General features: G+C 36.9%; 1 pseudogene across 1 annotated transcript in view; it reads right to left on the bottom strand.

Moving 5' to 3' along the window:
* Nucleotides 1-19401, bottom strand: part of LOC101968802 (cytochrome P450 3A4-like) — a 34456-nt pseudogene extending 15055 nt beyond the window's left edge. Inside the window, exons 1-9 of the transcript XR_013426597.1 lie at nucleotides 19308-19401; nucleotides 16716-16809; nucleotides 13891-13943; nucleotides 12196-12295; nucleotides 8105-8218; nucleotides 7573-7661; nucleotides 6153-6257; nucleotides 3066-3074; nucleotides 927-1091 (exon numbers count right to left, since the gene is read on the bottom strand). The product of XR_013426597.1 is annotated as a cytochrome P450 3A4-like (transcript). The remainder of the gene's footprint in view (nucleotides 1-926; nucleotides 1092-3065; nucleotides 3075-6152; nucleotides 6258-7572; nucleotides 7662-8104; nucleotides 8219-12195; nucleotides 12296-13890; nucleotides 13944-16715; nucleotides 16810-19307) is intronic.
* Nucleotides 19402-21451: the final 2050 nt, after the last annotated feature.

A 21451-nucleotide genomic window follows, 5' to 3' on the forward strand; every position in this document is an offset into this window, starting at 1 on the left:
CCTGAACTCTTTATCTTACATTCCTTTTATTGTAGCTATTACCTCTTCTAAAGTTTAGTTGACCTGCATTGCTTGTGGTCCTTTTTTTCCTTGTCTTTTCATACTGCTCGCGTTTCTTTCTGCTTGGTGAAACTGTTGTGTTTTTGAAATTTTCCCTCTATTTATTTATATTGCTCTTGTATAGTTGAAAAATCTCCCTTTCAGGGCAGGTAGTGGCTGTGATCCTCCTCCAATTTGGGTGATCTGTCTACCACGCTGGCAGGCCACTAGGTCTGCTCTGCCAGTCGGTCGAAGGTCCGCCTACCCAGCAGGCGCGTGGGGCAGCTTTGTCACTCCGCAGGTTGCTGGGCCTGACCTGCCTGTGGGTCGCAGGTTCGCCTACCTTGCAGGTGTGGGGGGAGGGGGCGGCTCTGCCCCTCAGCAGGCCGCTGGACCTGTTTTGCTGGTGTGTCCCAAGTCCGCCTACCCTGCAAGTGCGTGGGGCAGATCTGTCACTCCGCAGGTTGCTGGGCCTGACCTGCCTGTCGGTCACAGGTTCGCCTACCTTGCAGGTGCGGGGGGAGGCGGCGGCTCTGACCCTCAGCAGGCCGCTGGCCCTGATCTGCTGGTGGACACAGTCCTGCCTACCTTGCAGGCACTGGGCGAGGGGACGGGCCTGCCCCTCAGCAGGCTGCTGGGCCTGATCTGCCGGTGGTCACAGTCCCTCCTACGTTGCAGGTACTCCATCGACTTTAAAAAATGTACAGAGGGGCTGGGGAATGAAGCTCAGTGATAACAGTATTTGCCTAGCATATAAAAAGCCTTAGGTTCAAACCTCGCACCATTTACAAAGTTACATGTATATTTATATATGCACATGTCACGTGTACATAGCAAATAAATGATCAGAAAGCGAACATCGTCATGTCACCACCACCAGGTTTTACCTTTTCTTTATCTTCTAGGCATTTTTGTTTCATCCTCATTACAGCATTTTAAAAAAAAAATCCAGAGCACTTTTTGAAAACCTGCAGACATTTAATGCTTGAAACACTAGTCTAAGGAATGGAAATACCACTAGAAAGAAAGTGATAGAAAAAATAAAGAGAAACCTTGATAAAAAGGCAAGAACCCAGGAGCATTGATCATTTTTAAAAAAATACAGAAGAGAAAAATCATCAGTTTTCTCAACCAGCAGCCATTCTCTCTGTGGCTGGTACCTGTTGTCTTGTTCATGGATGAGCAAGGGCACTTCATACATGGGGTTGCAGCCACCATAGCAGGGAATCAGTGGCCCTATCAATGCCATTGGTCTGAGCAAAGGAAGAAGATTAAATTCCCTGGCCCCTTAAACTTTTGTGTATTGGAATAGGGTCTGTGGGTAAACCAGTTCATAGTCTGTGCTATAATTAATTATGAATTCAAGGAGGCAGAATAGGTACAATTTGTCCTATGTTTCTCAGCTGTCAAGAAATTAAACCTGAAATCAATAACAGATGGAAAATTAGAAAACTTAGACAAAAGTGCAAATTAACCATAAAACTTCTAGATACAGTTTTCAAGCATCATGATGGTATTCAAAGTCAACTATAAGTTGTTTTTAGGTGAATTAAGGTGAAGACATGTTATATCATACTTAGGAGAAGTAGCAAAAGCAGCGCTCATAAACATATAGCTACAGATGTATAAGTTTTATAAAAGATAGTTCTCAAGTCAATAGTCTAAGTTAAATCATAAAGTGGTGAAAAGAGGAAATTACACAAAAGGCAAGCATAAGGAAAAAAATCATAAACACCTAAGTAGAAACAAATGAAATAGAAGAGAAATAAAATTGATGAAATCAAAAGGTGTATATAAGTCACCTTACCACTTTGAAAATATCACAAAAATTGCCAAACCATTAGCCAGATTGACCAAGAAATACAAAGGGATAAGAGTTTTGTATAATGATATTTCCTCTCAATATGTACTAGAAGTGGGCATCTGAATCAGAAGGTATATCTAATTTTATTTATTTTTGGGACCTTCACACTCTTTTCCAGAATGGTGTACATTTCCACCTACAATATGTAACAGAACTTTTTATCCACATCTAGCCAGCATTTGTTATTTTTTCATTCATTCTTTCTCTTTTTGATAATGGTCATTCTAACCAGGGTGAGATGATTTCATATTGTAGTTTTTATTTGCAGTTCCCTGACACCAAGTGATATTAAAATGTTTTTTCATGTATTTTTAAGTCATTTTTTTTTAGAAATAACTATTTGGAGCATTTTCCTATTTTTAAACTGGATTACTTGGGCGTTTTGGTCATTAAGTTTTTAAAAATTTGTTATATTATGAAAATATATATCATTTATAAATGTAATACTCTATAGATATATAAAACATACTTTATATTAATCTTTTTTTATCTAAATGATTGGAACATCTGTACATCCAGATTTATTTCTATATTATTCTGAATACCTGAGAAGTGCATTAAATCTAGGTATCCATCAATGCATATTATAATATAAAATTTATGTATGTATAATATATATTATAATAAAAAATATATATATACACACACATATATATATATATATATGCCCAATGAAACATTCATTCATAAAGAAGAATGAAATCTTGTTTTTTGTAGCAAAAAGTGGATGGAATTAGAGGACATTCAGCTTATGAACTAAACTAGACACATCAATACAATTACTACATGTTCTTTCTCATATGTGGAAGGTAAAATATTTGACCTGAATGTATAATAGTGATTATTAAAGGTTGGAAAGTGCTATGGCATAAGGTGGATAAAGAAAGGCTGTATTTCATTTGTGTGTGCTGTGTACATGTGTTGAAAAATCATACGGAAACCCATTTCCTTGCAGAATACATACATGTTAATTAACAAATGAAATATATACTAAAAAAGAAATGAATGCAATGAATAGCAAGAGAAATGAAAGGAGAAATTATTACTAACATTGGGGACAGATTTTGAAAAAATTCTAACAATTTGATTGTTAACATATCTTTGTGCAGAAAATCCTTAAAGACATAAAGTATCGAAATTAATTGAGAATTAAATATACAACCTGAATAAACTTGTAAAATGTAACATGATTGCATTAGAAATAGCAAATTATTCACGAATACAAGCCCAGATCTGGATTGTTTTAATAGTATTAAATAAAGAACTAATAACAATTATTCACAAACACTTCCAAAATTAAAAGAGCATTTCTAAATATATTCTAAAAGGCCAGTATTACCCTAATACTAAAACAAAGCAAAGACTACAAGGAAAAGGTTGTGGAATACACCAAATCTATGAAATAAGAAATCAACACAGAGGATTGTTTCAATTAATGCAGATAAAAACATTTGATAAAAATCAAAACCAACCCTCCCCCGGGGAAAATAATCCTCAAAACCCTTCTCTTGTGATAAAACACTCAACAAATTAGAACTAGGATGAAATTTTGTAAACATGATAAAGGATATCTATGAAAACTTGTAGGTTAATATTTCACCCCAAATTAAGAACATGACAAGCATCTGTCTCACCACTTCTCTTGGAATATTGCAAGTAATAACAAGCTCACCAGCATTTCAATATATAAGATCAGTACACAAAAATAAACTGCATTTCTATATACTGTAATATGCAACCCAAAAGAAAAACTAAGAAGTTAAAAAATAATTCTATATTCAATGTCATTAAAAAGAATAAAATACTTAGGAATCAATTTAACAAAGGTGCAAGACAAGCAAAATAATAACTACAAAATACTTTTGAAATAAAAGAAAGGGGATCTACATGACTAGAAAAACATCTTAGGGGGCTGGGGATATGGCTCAAGTGGTAGCGCGCTGGCCTGGCATGCATGCGGCCTGGGTTCGATCCTCAGCATCGCATACAAACAAAGATGTTGTGTCCACTGATTACGAAAAAATAAATATTAAAAAAATTCTCTCTCTCTCTCTCTCTCTCTCTCTCTCTCTCTCTCTCTCTCTCTCTCTCCCTCCCCCCCACACTCTCTCTTTAAAAAAAAAATCTCAGGTTTGTGGATTAGAAAACTTAATATTATCCATGTGGAAATAGTATTGAAATTGATTTGCAGATCCTAATGCATTTGTAACAGAATCTTAGCTGGCTTTTTTGAGGAATTGACATGTTGATTTAAAATTCACATAGAATTCACAGGGACACATAATAGCTAAAATGATATTGGAAAATGAGATTAAAGTTGTAGGACTCACATTTCTTAATTTGAAAACCTACTCCAAATACAAAAATAAAATGTGGTTCTGGAAGATGGGTAAACATATAAATAAATGGAATAGGATTTACAGTCCAGAAATTAATCCACATGTCTATGGCCCATGGAATTTTGAGAAAGGTGCCATGGCCATTGAATGTGGCAGACACTATTCAAAAAATGGTGGTGCTGGAAGAACTGGATAGCCACATGCAAAAGAATAACATGTTGACCTCACCTGGCCCTGTATGTAAAACTTAAATTAAAATGGTTGGGCAACCTAAATATAAGAGCTAAACTACAATTTTTAGTAGTAAACCATAAAAAAGTGTGTAAGTTCATATGGTTTCTATCAATTCTTAGATTTGATACTTAAAGCACAAACAATAAAAGGAAATGACATAAATCATATATCATTTAAATGTTAAGTTTCCAAGACCTGTTGAGTTTTTATATAAATGGCATCAAATTCAATGCATCTATGTCAATTGCTTTTTTTGTGAACACTACAGCTTTGAGATTAATACATTTTAATATTTTGAAATCCAGCTCATTCATTGTAATGGTTGGGATATGTAGTACCTCCCATGAAAGGAACAAACTGCAAAAAAACTAAAAACTTTGTGCTTCAATGGACACTATCAAGAAAGTAAAATATATCTCTAGAATAGGAAAAACATGTTACAAATCAAAATCTGGTAAGAACTGTGTAAAGAATATATGAAGAAGTATTTTTTCAATTAAATTATTTAAAAATTATTTTTTATATTATTTTTAATTTGTTCCAATTAGTTATACATGATAATAGAATGCATTTTGACACATTGTACACAAATGAAGCACAAGATTTCCTTCCTCTGGTTGTACATGTACATACTCACACCAGTAAAATTCTTAAGCCTCAAAACAAAAAGACAAATACTTCAGGTAATTGTTGGCAAAAGATGTAGATAGGTAATCTTAAAAATAGTGAATCTAACTTATCTTTCCTATGTACAGAGATGAACACCTCATAGTGAATCTCCACATCATGTACATACACAAGCCTGGGATCCTAATTAGAATAAGGTATACTTTATGTTTTTATAGATATGTCATGCATATTGAAAAAGAACAAATAAAAAGTGATTAACATTGCTTGTTATCCGTAACCAACAGGAAAATGCAAATCAAAACCACATAAGATGCCATCTCACATGCACTACAATGTCTAAAATAAGAGATGGAAACAGGAAGTGTTAGAAAATAAGTGAAATAATTGGAACCTTTATACATTTTTGGTAAGAATATTAAATGGTACAACTATTATGGAAAACACTGACAGAAGTACTTTGTAAGGCAGAAATTTCACTCCTGAGTATGCACTCAGATGAAATTGAAAACTAGAGTTCACAAACAAGTTTCACACTAATGTTAATAATGGCAACATTCATATAGCCAAAAGGTCGAAATAACATAAATGTCTATCAACTGATGAAAAGATAACTAAATTGTAGTATATCTATACAATGGAATATTATTTGGCCATAAACATGAAGTACTGATATATATTTCACTTAAAAACAGAATGCTAAATGATATCACTTTGCATCTCAAAAGACCACATATTACATGTCTCTATTTTTATAATGTATACATCATATGAAAAGCTAAAGAGATAGAAAATAGAGTAGTGTTTGTTTAGGGTAAATAATTTTGAAAGCTGACAGTTAAAAGATAATGAGTTTTCTGAGTTTTGACAATGGTGATGGCTGCATGTATCATTTAACATGCTAAAAATTATGGAATTTTAAATTCTATAGAATCATATAGTTTGTAAATAATATCTTAATGAAATTGTTATTTTAAAAGAAAAAAAGAAATGGTAATCCACATACTAAGTATAAGAAAAATTGGATGGAAGACATGTGAACCAAGGACGTTCTTGGCTTTTTCACAAATGGATCCTGTGGAATGTTGAGGAAATTTACATTAACTCCAAAGGAGGTGCTAACGATCATGTCCATGTTGTAGCTCCCCAACATTCTGAGTAAAGAAAAAAATGTAAAATTTTAATCTGTATTGCTTTACTCTCATGCTGGAAGAAGTGATATGAGCACATTCACACACTTTCAGAAATATCTGTTGATAAAATGACTAGTCCATTCTCCTATCAAATGCCATGAGGCAGCTGCCCCTGTGCCAGGGGAGTTAGGGCCACTAGGGTAGTGAGCTCAAGGAGTTCAGTCACAGAGAGACAGACACTCATAATCAGATAAATTACATCAGTGAGTGGAGTGTAGATGATAAAATATGATTAAGTACGAAGCTTCAGCAGGACCAGGGTGTTATAATTGACTCCTGGTAGGAGATCCAAGATAGGTGACCTTGACCTAGGTCCTGCCTAAGCACAGTCTGTGCCCAGAGCTGATTCCTCTCTAGAACATCACATAACAGCAACAGCCTGTTCTGTCTCCCCTTCTCTACACCCACTGCTATAGCTCCTGAGAGGTCCTGAACTCCAGGAACCAAAGTGGCCCCAAGGACAGAATCTCGCAAAAGGGAATGAGTAAGAATATCCTCAGTTAAAACATTGAAAATCTCCTCAAAATGTACTTGGTGAACATATTCTCTCAGATTTTCCAAGACATTATCAGTGGTTGTTCATGGGTCAAAATAACCCATTTTATACAACAAATGATATTGTAGTTATAATCCATATCCTTTCAGCACCTTATCTCTGTTGAGACTGGAGGAAAAAGTGGTGATAATATTTCATATTTTGTATTTTGCTGATATTCTCATGCAATCATGAAGTGATTTGTTGTTCCATAGCCTGCATTGTATCTTTCTTTTTTAAATTTTAAATTTTTTTTTAGGTGTAGAGGACAGAATGCCTTCATTTTATCAGTTTGTTTTTATGTGGTGCTGAGGATAGAACTCAGTGCCTTACACATGCTAGGCAGTGTTCTGCCACTGAGTTACAACCCTAGCCCTGTGTTATATCATTCTATCCCTGCTCAATAGGTACCAGAAACTTCCTCCCATCCAACATTTCCTAGGCTCTACCCTCAACTTCTGAGTGATCATGTTCTTCATTGTAAAACATGTGTTTTGACTTACATAATATCCACATTGACAATCAAGCAGATAAACTAATTCTGTTTTTGTACACAGATGTCCCAGCACCCTGCCTCATCCTAGGAGCCTCTATTCCTTCAGTGGCCCATTGTGGTTGTGATACCCCAACACTTACTTTTGTCTGGTCAGTGGGTAGCTCAACAGTGGTAATTTCAGTTCCCTAGCAGGCTGCTTGAAGGACTTAAAACAGCTCACAGCCCCAGAGCTGCCTGCTACTTACTTCTTCACAGTGACAGGCTCACCTTTCTTCACTTTCTGGTTCAGGTACTTCACCAATGCTTCTCCATATTGGTTAATTATGGGGATAATCTAAGCACAAAACAGAACTCCACCCACAGTTAGAGGAGAATCGAGTTCCTGCAGCTCTCGTTTTCCCAGGATTATGAAGTATGAGATATTTATAATGAATCAAATAATATCTCTTCTAGGACATAAAGACAAAAGGTGAGTTGAAATTTTTAATTAGTTCTTTTTATATATACATAACAATGTTTCCTTTTGAAATATTTATAAGGCATGGAAAAATAATTAGTTCTAACTCAGTCCCAATACTTCCCCTTTCTCTCCTCTCTTCCTTCCCTCTGTTCCCTTCCTTCTACTCTATTGATATTTCTGATATTTACTTTTAGATTTTTTTAATTAGAAATTTCAAACATAGTGGAATATTCTTTGAAAAACGATGATGTTCTCACATATGTCCCATCCCCAAATCCTAATTTAAGTTTCTAATTAAAGTCCTCTTAGTTTATTACCTACTTGAGTTTCCCACTGGAGAACAATGGTGACAGCAAGACTCAAAGTCTCTTCCACTCTTCATCCCTTGCTGCAAAAAGAGCTTTTTGCATAAATCCCAGTGGCACAACTACCTGAATTTCACAAAGTAAAAGATATTTTGTATGAGGTATGTTTTGGAAGTCTCCACTTTGTAGAGAACTTGTTAAACAGGCATTAGTTTTTTAATCAGTTATTTACTGAGTGTCTATTAGGGGGCAGGCCCTGTGCTAGATGCTCCATAAACTTTTATTTCAAATTCCTCTTCTCTTGTGAGGGTAGAGGGGGTTTCCAGCCACCAGATGCATGTTCAGTATTTATATTACAGCTGTTGTGTAAATACAAAGGCCCCTCATTGTAGGTAATCTGTTCTCCCGGGGGACAGAGAACATTATAACCTAGGGCATCCTACACAGGCAGCACAGGAAAAAACTGATTGATGAAAGTCATCCAGATAACCTTGGAAAACTAGGTTGCCCAGACTAGTTATGCTTTTCCATATATGTACAGCATGAATATCTTGCAAGGGATGCCAGGATATAGCCACTAAAAATACTACCTAATAACTTAAAAGATTAGGAACTTCTTCTGAAAAAATAATGCAATTATATGGAAGTCCTTTTTTTGAATCATCTCCCACTACACACACATGGAGGGACAGAAAGAAAAGGAAAGATAATTTTGTTTCCCAGCTTGAGACTGGCCTGTCAATCCCACCTGCTCAAAGCTGTCATTCAGTTTCCAACACTGTGTTTTGTTTATAAAGGTATACATCAAGTGCTCATTCATGATGAAGGCTCAAAACACTAGGAAGAAAAAAAAATTTCTTCAATCTGAAAGAGACTCTATATACTAAAAAACCCAACACCAATAACAAAGACGTTCAGCTAACATAACATTTACTGGTGAAATGGTGAATCTATTCTCCTAAGATTAGTAACAAATTAAAGTTTTCTACTTTTATCATTCTTATACAATATTACCATACTGTAAATCCTTACTGGAGCAATGGGACAATGTTTTTTAAAAGGCACGTAAATTGGAAATGAAAGAACCTGAAGTGACCCTGTCTTCAGGGGACAAAATTATCAATGTGGAAAATCTCAAAGAATATTTTAAAACTTCCAGAACTAATAAATAGGTTCACCAAGGTTGTAAGATACAATATTAACATGCTAAAACAAGCTACATTTCTATGTAACAAAAAGGGAAATGTGAAAAAAAATATTAAAAACACAATACTATTCACTGTCACTCCAAAGAAAATAAAACACATTAGGAACAGATATAAAAACAAGTACAGGATTGCTATGCTGGAAACTATAAAATATTGATCAAAGATATTAAAGAAAATCTGAAAAAATGGAGAAGCATAACATGGATTGAAAGATTCAACCCAGGAAAGATACAAATTTTCTCTAAATTAATTTATAGATTTGATTGAATTCTTATCATATTCTCATCAAGTGGGATTTTGCAGACAAGCTTATTCTGAATTTGTATGAAAAATTAAAGGACCAACATAAATAAAGTGGGAGGGCTGGGGATGTGGCTCAAGTGGTAGCACGCTCGCCTGGCATGTGTGTGGCCCAGGTTCGATCCTCAGCACCACATACAAACAAAGATGTTGTGTTTGCCAAAAACTAAAAAATAAATATTAAAAATCTCTCTCTCTCTCTCTCTCTCTCTCTCTCTCTCTCTCTCTCTCTCGCTCTCGCTCTCAATAAATAAATAAATAAATAAATAAATAAATAAAGTGGGAGTGAAACAGACAAACTGAGTCAGTCTTAGCAGGTTAACAAACATAACAGAAAATTAGGAGTTAAAAAATATGATAGTCTCTAATGCTAACTTAACACACAAGGAGACAGGAGTTTTAGAAGTCAGCTCAGCATTCTCAGGCTATGAAGTCATCAGAAAAACCAACAAGCCAGAGGCAAAGACCAGGTCATTACAATAAAACCCAATGAGAGAGGCCACTATTCTGCCCTATTCTGATAATAAAACTAAAGACACCCCAGATGAGGTGTCACATCTTTTTGAACTAAGGGGCAAATGCATGCATAGAAAAGTTAAGATGGTAACTTCTTGGTTAAAACACACACATAGACACACAGACACACAGACACACACACACACACACACACACACACACACACACACACACATATATATATATATATATATATATGGTTGTAGATGGACAAAATATTTTTATTTTATTTGTTTGTTTTTTTATGTGGTGCAGGGGACTGAAACCAGCAATTTACACATGTTAGGCAAGCACTCTACCACTGAGCCACACAACCCTGGCCCCAAGATGATAGCATATTTTTTCCTTTGCTTTATTAACATTGTCACCATCCCCCAAGGTAGGTACTTAAAATGGTAATGAGACGCATTGCAAGAAAAAACACAATGGAGAGAAGAGCACAGGCACAACTAAAATAAAACAGAGTGAGAAATAGACACACCCTATCAGCCCAAATGGATGCTTGGCAATGGTGAAAACAGAATGATCAGAGGGAGGACAGTCTTTCTAAAGATGGTACTGAAACAACTGGACAGCCACAGGCAAACAAAACAAGACAACAACAACAAATGAACTCTCACTGTGTTTTACATTGAGCATGACATAGATTATAGGTTTTTATGTAAATTGTAAAGTCTATAAATCTTAGGAGAGAAACAAGAACAACATAGAAGACAGAGGCAAAACTTTTCGTGTAATAGCCTCCCCCATAAAAGACAATGTTTGCTCTAATGGAGACCCTGTAAAGAGGAAAAGACAAGTGACCTATCAGGACTTGAAAAGACTAGCAAGAGGGATCCTTGGGGAACACTGTAACCCGAGAAAGCTGATGATTATATGGATTTATCCACAGCAGCAACTTTGCCCAAATGTACATAGGCACACATGTACACGGGCACATAAAACTGGTGAAATCTAAATAATTTCTGTGGATTGTATCGATGTCAATTTCTGGTTACTCTAGTAACAGGAATAGACTACATTCAGAGAAAAGTAATATGATATTCAAAGCATGTCAATTGGGAAAAACAGAAGAAAAGTTATATGAAACCTCCCTGAACAGTTTTGGAGCAAATTTCTGTGAAGCTGTGATTACTCCAAGACACAAATTTAATCAATAAATATTTTTATTTTCTAAAATGACCTGAGCATACACTTTACAGAAAATGACATACACTCAATCAACAAATATATGAAAAACTATTCATCATCTCTAGCAATTAGAGAAATTCAAATAAAAACCACTATCAAGTCACTCCAGTCAGAATGGCAATTATTATGAAGATAAACAATGAATGTTGGAGAGAATGGGGAGAAAAAGGCACAGTCATACATTGTTGGTGGGATTGCAAATTGGTGCAGCCATTATGGAAAGTAGTATGGAGATTCCTTGGAAATATGGAAATTGAACTATCATTTGACCCAGCTATCCCTCTCCTTGGTCTATACCCAAAGGACTTAAAATCAGCATACTACAGAGACACAGCCACATCAGTGTTTATAGCAGCACAATTCACAATAGTTAAACTGTGGAACCAACCTAGATGCTCTTCAGTGGATGAATGGATAAAAGGTTGGGGGGGATATATACACAATGGAATTTTACTCCACAATAAAAGAGAATGAAATCATGGCGTTTGTAGGTAAATGGATGGCATTTGAGAAAATAATGCTAAGTGAAGTTAAACAATCCCCCAAAAAACAAATGCTCAAATGTTTTCTCTGATATAAGAAAGCTGATTCGTAGTGGGTTAGGGAAGGGGAGCATGGGAGAAATGAATGAACTCTGGAAAGGGCAGAGGGATTTGAAAGAAAGGAAAGGGGCGGGGATAGCAAAAATGATGGAATGTGATACACATCATTATCCAAAGTACATGTATGAAGACATGAATTGGTGTCTACATACTTTATATACAACCATAAATATGAAAAATTTTGTTACATATGTGTAATAAGAATTGTAATGCCTTCTGTTGTCATTTATTTTTTTAAAAATATCAATAAAAAATAAAAAAGAAATTAAAAATAAGGAATGCTTACCGGCCGATTTGTAAAAACAGAATAATGTTCTTTCACCAGCACTGTTTTTATCATCTCTGGATCTGTAATAACCAACACAGGCTGTTGACCATCATACAATCTGTGTTGGGAACGAGGAGCTCATTAATCCTACTAAGCAATATTCTTCAGTTAGAGATACACCCAGGAATCCAAACTGATATTTCATAATCCATATGCCTGACTGTAGAATGCACAGTAACACTAAATACAAGTTCAAGGTAGGTGATGACACACAAGAAGATTCTTGCCATATAAAATGAAGGTCATGTAACTAAAGCAGGGAAGAGATATTTAAAGATGAAAAAAATTCTTTATAAGAAGAGCCTGGTCAGAGATGTCTAAATGGTGTGTACATGTTTTCTACCTCATTCTACAATATTTTTTGTATTTAAAAATATTTTATAATCAGTGCAGTTTTAATCTGCACTTCTCTAATTGCTAGATATGTTGAATGTTTTTCATATATTTATTAATCATTTGTATTTTTTCTTTTAAGAAGGGTCTGCTCAGTTCTTTTGCCCATTTATTGAATGGGTTATTTGATTTTTTGGTGTTAAGCTTATTGGGTTGTTTGTATAGTGTGAATATTAACACCATAAATGAAGTGCAGGAGGCAAAGATTTTATCCATTTCTGAAGGTTCTCTTTTTATGCTTTAATTGTTTCTTCTGATGTGAAAAGATATTAAATTAGAGAAAAATAGACAAGTAAATTATTAAGTTCTTACAAGTGCTTACGATGCAAGAGACAGCTGGGGTTGTATCAGTGGGGACTCAGTCCTGTATGCTCGTTCCACTCAAAAAAAATGGCCCTTAGGAGCCATGCCAGTTAGGCAGGATGATGTGGTCAGCTCTGCAGGTTTGAGGACTTGATGAGAGAATATGAATAGGGAGAAAGAGGCAAAGCCATCTCCCACTTACTTATAGAACACAAAAACTACAATAATACCTCTAGAGCTGCTTTCACCAAGCATTATTAAGATAATGGCTGCTGAAATTAGCTGATTTCACCATAGCAGATTATGAAGTACACAAGGTCATGGGGACACAGTGGTTTAAAATGTACTGGAAGTCCATTCTTCAAAGTCAGTAGAATAAGGTAGGCAGAGAAATCCCTGTGTACACTTCTATTGAAAACTCCTAATTGACATGAAAAAACAAATGAAATCACCAAGACTTTACCCTTGCAGAGAAAGTTAAAATAAAAGATAGCAGAGGTAAAATAATTTCCCAATCTGTTCATCTCTGACTCCACTTTTCGTTCAAATGTACATAATAACCTCCAAATTTATATAAAGATCACTTTTATTCAATGTGGCAATCTTGAAAGGAGATAAAGCCACGCACATTTTAGAAAAGTCTGACTTAATGCCCCCTATGCAGTATTAAAGGCTCCTAATGAAGACAAAATGGAAAAGGTGGTAGAGGCTGGGCATTGGAGAGAAATTGAGGCCAAGAGTTTTTGGGTCATCAGAGACTGAGAAAAGTCAGAAGTATGACATTCTTGGCTATGAACCTTAAAACTTGGTGAAATATGTGACCCTTGGCAGGAGGAGGAGCCTCTAAAAGCTTTATGATAATTAATTCCTAGAAATATCTCTAGACAGGCATTGTCCTCTTGCCCTAGAGTGCCTCATCCAACAAGTCTACCCAAGAGAAGTTTTCAAAATACTCACCCCCACATTTTCCAATACTTTTCATGACATTGGACATCATACTGCCAAAAGCCCTGGGTGGAGAAACAAGAGAATTTATATTGTTATTTTGAAAATATTGAACCCTGCTTCTAATTCAGGAACCAATGATTGCAATCCCTTGAAATAAGATTGGAATATGGACCATCACTGGCAGTTAGAGGGAAGCTCTTATTCTAAGACATCCAAAGGCAAAGAAGAAAAAATAAATGGAATATTCGTGTTGAGAGCCACAGTTTAGTCGGAATGATGCCTGGCATTTTGCTATAGGGAATGGTTGAAAGGTGACCCTGCTCTGAGATTAGGCCGCTCTGGGATTAGGGTGAATCTTGCTGGGATTAGGACGGATCCTGCTGCTGCCTCGGGTGCTCTCTACTTTGGAGTTCTGCAGGGTACAGAGAGAATTGGCCATGTGGAGCCTAGTGGAGGGAGTGTGTTCCCGGGAAGTGTGTGTAGAGTGCCAGTGAGAGTTCGGGAATAAAGAGTTGCTGTTTGAACCTACAAGGCTTTGTGGCGGCTTGGTTAATTTGTGCCCAGCCAGACTGCAGCATATTAGAAAAAGGAATTTAGAGTCCATCTTGAATTTTCTTGAAGTATTTTACATATTGAAGAAATTATGCTTTTTTTATACAAGTTATTGCCATATTTTCTATAATGACCTTGAATTTGTGATTCTCCTGCCTCAGCCTCCAGAGTGGTTGGGACTACAGGTGTGTGCCACAGTTTCACTAGTTGTCCTTGAGTATGAATATGAAGAAAGTCTAGTTTTCTGTATCATTTTCTCATGTGCGTGGACTGTTTCTAAAATCTTGCCAACTTTGACTCATTCCCTCCACCAGGATGTGAAAAAAATCAAAGCTGAGAGAAAGTGAGTGAGTTTCTCAGGTACATTATCAAGGGCACTTCACTCATTTTTCCCCAGATCTTTTTCATTTCTCTCATGAATCTCCCTAGAATACTGGGAAAATTAGAAAGTTCAAGGCCTCAGTCACCTCTAAATTCACCATGTTGACATGATTACTTTAGCAGGCTATTTCACTACTGTGACCCTGAAAAAAACCATGTAGAAAACTAAGATTTACTGGGCTCACAGTTTCAGAAGTCTCAGTTTATACACAGCTTACTCTGTTGCTGTGGTCTGTGGTGAGGCAGAATACCATGGAAGAAGAGTGTTAAGGAATAAAACAGCTCAGGACATGGCACCAGGAAGCAGACAAACTCCACTAATCAGGGACAAAATTATGCCTTGAAGCCAGGCCCCCAGTGACCCACCTCTTCCACCAACACCCTACCTGCCTACAGTTGCCTCCAATTAATCTTTACTGAGGAAATTGTGTACTGAGTAGATTATGGCTTTCACAATTGAATCACTTTATTTCTAAACTTGCTTACATTGCCTCACACATGAGCTTCTGATGGACACAATGTCCATAACAGTGAATCTCATGCATGTTGTGAAGTGAGAAAGACTAAGTAAAAATTGACAAAATGGGGTCATCTTCCAGTTTTCCAGCTCAACGTGGAAAAGATGGGGAGATGCCACTGCTACCCATGGGAGTCAACAAATTAAGTACTTGCTCTAAGTTTTTGCTTCTAACACTTAAAAAGAAATCTTCCTATTGCTGTACTTCAGGAATGATGTTTTCATGATGCACAGGGAGACCCCAATTATGTGGATCTTACAGCCTTTCTAGTATAGTGTTGATCTGGAAAGTGTAAATAGGAAATAATGCATTTTCAGCAAGAATAGCAGAATAGAATTCTCAGGGGTCAGGGGGTCTATAATTATCAGGGTGTCTATAATTCTGCTCAGAATTATAGAATTAGAGTATGATAAACAAGCCTCAGTGTTTGGAAGAGATAATCTTAGCAGAGTGTAGCCTTTTTTTCTGGCCTCTGGTTTTGAGCTCATGAATTTCTGTCAGTAGTCAGGCCCCGAGTCAGATATCTAAATGGGTTAATGACAAAGGCTTAATGAAAATTCACATTTCTTGTGGAACATGTTACCTTCCATTCAGTTAACTTAAATTTTAATTTTTTTTAAATCGTGATTACTGCTCATTTTATATGTGATAATGCCTTTGTTAACAACAATACACATCTTGTGTTTAATTATGTGAAATCCATAGACAAAAGCTACCTTACTCTTTCATACTTATTTATTGCTAAGACTCACTGCTAGGGTGCTATCTTTGAACTATAAGAAGAAATGCAGAATGCTGTCGTTTCATCTGTTAAATCCTCCAGATATGTCACAGGAAGTAAAACTTGGGTGAAGCCATGTAAATACCACAGGATATTTACACATTCAAAAATTAAGTATGTGCAAATTATTAATTATGAATGCTGGGGTACTTCAGAAACTGTAGTTTCAAAGACATTCATCGTGATTTTTTATTTACAAAGGGACTCATGAGACCTTGCAAAGAATAGGAATGTTTAAAGGTGTTTACCATGCCCTGTTTCACAGACATTTTGCTCAAATACTAAGCACAATATAATCATCCCGGAAATTTGCACCCAGCAAGTTAAACATCTTTTTTTTTTATGACGAATTCAAAGTCTGAACAACATCATGAAGATCAAATGCAGATGTACCAGAGATCCAAGCTGTTCCACTGAGGCTCTTGAAGAGTTGATATCAGAGCTCCAGGGAAAACCTGGCTATGCTCCAGGAGGGGCCTGAACATTGTTTCTCAAAGGATAAAAACTACTAAATTTCTCCTGAAGATAGACATTTCTACTGATGGCACTAAACTGGCATCTGTACTAAGGAGAAAAAATAGAGGGAGCTCAGGCACACTAACCTTGTAGTAGTACAGAAGAGTTCCAAATAAAGGCAGAGGTGTTGGCCCAGGTATTCCCAGCTTCTTAAATAGCCCATGAGAATAGGTTCCATATCTATAAAGTGAAATAGAAAGCCAGGTCACCCTGATTGTCATTCTATAAATAAGGGCCTGACCAGTCTCTGACTCAGAAACTGGACTAGACAGTGAGATAGGTAACATGTAGGTGATACATAACAACAAAAACTCCAACTGGCACATTCTTTTTTTCAACACCACTTAGAGATAACTTCCTGCCACAAGAGGCACAATGATCCGGTAAAAGAACTTGAGTCTTCATGGCCCCAATAATTGGGTTTATACTTAATCAACATTCCCAGCCTTGAATGCACCTGAGAAGGTCAGGCAGGCATTCTTCCAGGGCATTGCAGTTGCTATGTGTGTTTGGTATGTTAACCTTTCCTTAACATAGTGATTCCTAGTAAAAAAGGGCCAATGCTTTCACATGACTTTCATTATGAGATTTTGGGTAACCAAATCAATTCAATCACAGAGTGTCCACTGAGAACCTATGGTAACATTGTTTCTTGCAATTTGGACATAAACTTTTCATACTTTTCCTTTTTTCTATGCCATGTCTCTGGTTCAGCATTCAGTCCTTCTTTAAATTTGACTTCACATGGATATTTGGAAGTAGTCATAGTATTCTTATTTCTGTTGAATGACAAATGTGACATTTAAGAAAACTGGGACTTCCACTGGCTTCATACCAATGTGAGCCATGTTGGGTGTCACCCAAGTCCATTGTCAGACAATCTAAGTTACTTGAGCAAGAAGGAAGGCTGAGTTCCCTTATACTCTGATTGCTACTGTGAGGAATAAATGACTGAGGATTCATCTCCAGGCCATTCCTCCTCTCATTGAGTCTGTTCCTCCAACTGGTGATGCTCAGATGGCAGCACAGAGTCAGGCATGCTCATGTTTACCAAGGCAGTCAATCAAAAAATAGTTTTGTTTATTGCCTCTACGCATCAACTCTCCTTGTATGAAAACCCGCAAAGGCTGGTGCTTCCTTGGGCTGGCCAACCTGCAACACAGATGTGTCATGTTCACGGCCCCATGCTGGATTCTAACATCTTCACCTCTATCAGCATTGATAATAGATGAAAGACTAGGTAAAGGAAAAATGGTGAACAAGAGATTCCTGGCAGCTACTTCAATCACAAAACAACCAGTTTTGCAAAGATTGCCCCATAGTAGCACAGAAGAGAAAAATGTGGCATGTTTAAATAGCTCAACATGCCTAAAAATTTCTTTTAGCTACATGAAAGGTGACCTTCCAAATTTCAGTTACACTCCTGGTGACAGAGCAGACAATATGCAACATAAGATAAGAACCCATAATGTGTTCCAGACAGTTGAATAAGAACTTGCTGCTTTTTTGAAGGAGAATGTTTAGGGCAATATAGTTTTCACATACTCTGTACAAATACTGTCATTACATACAGTAAAATTAAACTACATGGATTCACTAAAAATGACTACAGAGAAAGGATTATGTTGCCACAAGACCCTGAATTAGTACCTTTTCTTTCAGAGAATCAAAGCCAGATCTATATTTTCATTTTTCATGCTATTTTGATTCCTTACTTTTAAGAGTGAAATTGAGACAAACGTCAGATGTGACCTGTGTGAAATCTCTCGTACCCACAATCAAAATAACCTTTTTCCATCTGCTTCATGATGTCAGGATCCCATTAGTAAAAGCAATTTCCCTACTAGATGATATTCACTCATGCATTCATGTTAGAGTGTAAAGGAAAAAAAAGTAAAGCCAAATTAGCTTTATGATGTTGTTCAGGCTGCTAGAAGATTTTATATTGAGGGGGAATAAGTCTCTTTATGAGGCTAATATCTCAGAGAGAGGAAAAATAATACAAAAGGAAAGAATAAAACTTTTTAAAATTTCTGTCAGGTATTCTCTGCTCTAGACATTTATCATTTAGAAGGAAACAGTTCTGTGAATTTCAGGGTGAAATAATTAAGTTTAACAAGGGAGGGAAGTGCCAGGATAAAAATAGGGAATTGTGCAGTCAACCTTCCATAGAGTCTGAGAGAAAATTAGTGTGTTGTATAGATGGTGCTGGGAGCAAGAGGGGGCAGGATTTACCACATGCACAGGGGATAGTCCTCTTGCATGTCTTCTGCAATAGGCAGAAATCCAAGAAGATAAAGAGACAAAACCCAAGTAAACTGGTTGTCCCAAGAATTCCCTAAGTTTGAAAGGGAGTAAGGTTCCCACTGCATATTATAATAGTTATTATTTAGCTGTATATGCTGAATTCTGGTATATTCCTCTTGATGCAAATACAGAGCCAATCAGATAACCCCCAGAAACAAATCTCAACACCAATTGCCCTATCCACAGAAATATGGATTTGGGGGCAGGGAGCTCAAGTGGTCTGCTTAAGCTCAATAGAAGCTTTTTAAGTGTTTATAGAAATTTCAATTCTATTTTCTCTTTTGATCTTTCAAATAGACAAGGGAAAGAGGAATATGATTAGGTCCCCACCTCTAGGGTTACAGAAGAGAGGACACTGGACAACTACTCACAGACATAGGAGCACCAGGAAGATAGCTAGGAGGACCCAGGTCTCTATGGAAGAATTGGGGATCAGGTCCATGACCACTTTTCTTCAGCAGTTCTCACTTCTGAATAGTTTTTTCTGCTATGTGGGATTTTTTTTTGCCAAAATGTGTCAAGCTGTAATTCAGTGAGGCCAATTTATGTGCTAGGAAAAGAGGTGGGGCCAGGCATGCAGCCAGTGGAAAGGCCACCTATGCATCTCCTGGAATTGGAAGGGTCAGGTGTCCTCTTTTCAGTTGGCAAAGAATCATGCACTCTCCTCCTTTTATCTTTTAAACTATTGACTTAAACAAACATTTTTTGGTAATTTCATTAACTTTGACACCAGCAGCGGTCTAATGAGGAACTAAAAGCAGAATAAATCTTGGCATTCTGCCTTCATTAGGTATCTTTTACTAACCTAATATTTGTGACAACACAGCTTTGCACAAGACATGTTAATCATTTAAGGAGTGCTTATCTAAAAGCTAACAAAATAAGAATTTTTAGCCCCGAATATACCTAATCTGATACCACCTTGGAGATTGAGGCAAGATTGAAGGGACATTTGATTGTCACCTTTTGAGTTTTTTGTTGTTGTTGTTGTTGTTGTTTGTTTTGTTTTGTTTGTTTTTTGTTGGTTTTGGTGCTGAGGATCGAACCCAGGGCCTTGTGCATGCAAGGCAAGCACTCTACCAACTGAACTATAGCCCCAGCCCTGATTGTCAGCTTTTACAGTAGCTTTTCTCAGAGCCCCAGAGTGGTTCCTAGAATTTCTTATTCATTTTTCAATTCCTTTCAGGAATGGCAGAGCCTTGTAGACAGATTACTATTAAGAGACTGTTCCCTCAACAAAAGAAATCATATCATGACATCTACATTGCCTCTTCTAGGATTCCAGGTCTGGTAGAGGAACACCCTGAGCCGTAAAAATTTACCCCTTTCAAGTGATTAGGACTTCTCAGGAGCCACCTCAGAGTGCTAGAACTGAGATAGTGATCCATGAGACTACAGTTTGGGAAAGATTGCTTAACAATGCATACTTCTTCCCCACTGCCCTAATTCTTCTTTTATTAAAGCCTTTAGGTCAAGTCAGCACCCTGAAGACATGCCTAAAAATATGTCTTCCTGGGGTGGCTACACAGATTAAAGTTCTTTACTTGCTTTTTACAAGTACCCTTTGGGTTTGATTTTGGGGGTGAGTGGCAAGACCTAGATTTTGTTTCTGGCCTGGAACTTCTGTAGTATGCTTAATTCATATTTGGTGGAAAAATCAATATATCACTGTGTAATCAATAATGCCAAGTGTTATTTTATATTATGAGAACACAAGCAAAGCTGTTAGCATTTAATCTCCTTACGTGTTAATGGCATCATAGCTGCTGACATGATAATTCATGAGACCTTAATCAAAACAAGCTACATCCATAAATATTTGGCTACACAGGTTCCTGCACCTAGAATGTTTTCGTGACTCACAAAATGTGAATGTCTAGTGCCTTCGGGTTGCTGGGTGAGGGTCGCAAAATCACCGGGACACAGGGGATGCAGAGCCAAGGCAGCAATTGCAACTGCATGCTGAGGTTTATTTGCAAGTTTCTTTTATAATCTTCTTCTAACAAAGCAAGCAATTCTTCAGTAACATTTCATCTACATTGCCCAAATATCATGTCTCAGCTGGTACACAGAGCTAAATTCAGATTGTTCCTCTTCATTTGATAAGTACCCTCCCAAAGTTCTTTGTAGACATTATCTAATCCCCGAATGTACTGTTCACAGGTCCAGTATGCAGGAAGCTTCTTCCTCTAGGCCAAACCATGCAGAGCTTGTGGCTTTTGATAAGAGGAAGAGAACTTTTCCTCCTCCTAGCTGAGGTTTGCCTTAGCTGACCTAAATCACACCCACAGCTCTTTGAAAAGGGTCAGGCTGAGGGAGCTAAACTCTGCACACTTAAACCCCAACAACAAAAGACTTCAGCTTACCCTTAAAAATCCAGCTCCCTCAACACCAATTTTGATATAGTCTTTCCTAATTTATCTTGAGCAGTAGGACAACTTATTCCTTGCTATGATCTCCAAGATTCTGGAAGCTGAGGATGGAGGATTGCAAGTTTAAAACCAGCCTCAGAAAT

Source organism: Ictidomys tridecemlineatus, chromosome 10, assembly GCF_052094955.1.
Source record: "Ictidomys tridecemlineatus isolate mIctTri1 chromosome 10, mIctTri1.hap1, whole genome shotgun sequence".
Classification (NCBI taxonomy): Eukaryota; Metazoa; Chordata; class Mammalia; order Rodentia; family Sciuridae; genus Ictidomys; species Ictidomys tridecemlineatus.